This window comes from Bombus fervidus, chromosome 16, assembly GCF_041682495.2.
Source record: "Bombus fervidus isolate BK054 chromosome 16, iyBomFerv1, whole genome shotgun sequence".
Lineage (NCBI taxonomy): Eukaryota > Metazoa > Arthropoda > Insecta > Hymenoptera > Apidae > Bombus > Bombus fervidus.
In genome coordinates, this window is record NC_091532.1 from 8,985,519 (window position 1) to 8,986,602 (window position 1,084).

The window sequence follows — 1,084 nt, forward strand, 5'->3', positions numbered from 1 at the left end:
TTGCTATTGAAAGAACTGTGGGAAAGTATAGTGCTAGTAGGTTTGGTAACGGTATCATTTGTTTCAGTATCGTTCACGCCAACACAAGATCAAGTATGATGCTCCGTCAGTCTATATATATATTATTTTTTTTTTTTTTTTATTTAATTTATACTTTACAATTTGTCCAGCTGGACATTTGGTAAATTTTTCTAATTTAATTGCTAAATAACAATGTGGATGGCTACCCCCAGTGGGATACCATCTTCGAATTTGACTATTTTATTTCTTTAGTGAGGTCAGTGGGGTGTTTTCTTTTTAGTCTCCTTTCTATGAGAGTTTTGCTCGCTTCAGCAGCCACCTGGTTTGGATGTGTTGCCGTTCTTTCCTTGTAGTTTTCTGCGTTCCTGCCGATTTCTTCCTTGACCGTTGGTATTTTTAAGTCTTTGCGTGTATTCTCGTTTCTGACATACCATAGGACGTTGACTATTGTTCTCAGTATCTTGGATTGCAGCGACTGTAGTTTATTTATGTGGCTCATTGCTGCTGTCCCCCATAGCGGTATTTCGTACGTCCAGATTGGTTTTATTATCGTTTTGTAGATTTTTAATTTATTTTCTATGTTGAGTCTAGAGTTTCAACTAATTAGCCAGTACATCTGTTTTCTTTTTATCCATATTTTGTCTATAATTGATTTAGTATGTTGTTCATTTTAGTATGTTGTATGTTGTCAGTCTATATGCACGCAGTTACCATTCGTTACTCACTCCTCTCGTTACAACGGTTCCAACGCTCTTTTTTCTCCTTGACAACGCTGACAACACTAACTTCTCAACTTACGACTGCCTGTTAATTCGTCTTTCTCCCTTAAGGATCCCTTGTCTTTTCTCGTAGTTACACCACGTACATGTTCCGCATCCGTCCGCGGCCATGGTCACGTAGCGCTTTTTTCCGCGTAACTATTCGACTGAAGGACCGACGACACATTGATGGGCCCATTGAAGTTTCTAGACCCTTTTGGCCTGTCGGCACTTAGGCTTTCTCGCAACATTGTTTATAGTTCACCCGATATTTCTTAGGCAATTTGTCCACGATACTACAGAAC

The 1,084-nt window shown here is 39.1% G+C and overlaps 1 long non-coding RNA gene across 1 annotated transcript; it reads right to left on the minus strand.

The window, feature by feature from the left end:
• Positions 1-260: 260 nt before the first annotated feature.
• Positions 261-682, minus strand: LOC139995643 (uncharacterized). Its single transcript, XR_011802030.1, has 2 exons — positions 461-682; positions 261-400 (listed from the first exon to the last, which is right to left on the minus strand). It is a non-coding gene; the product is annotated as an uncharacterized lncRNA (long non-coding RNA).
• Between the last annotated feature and the right edge of the window lie 402 nt (positions 683-1,084).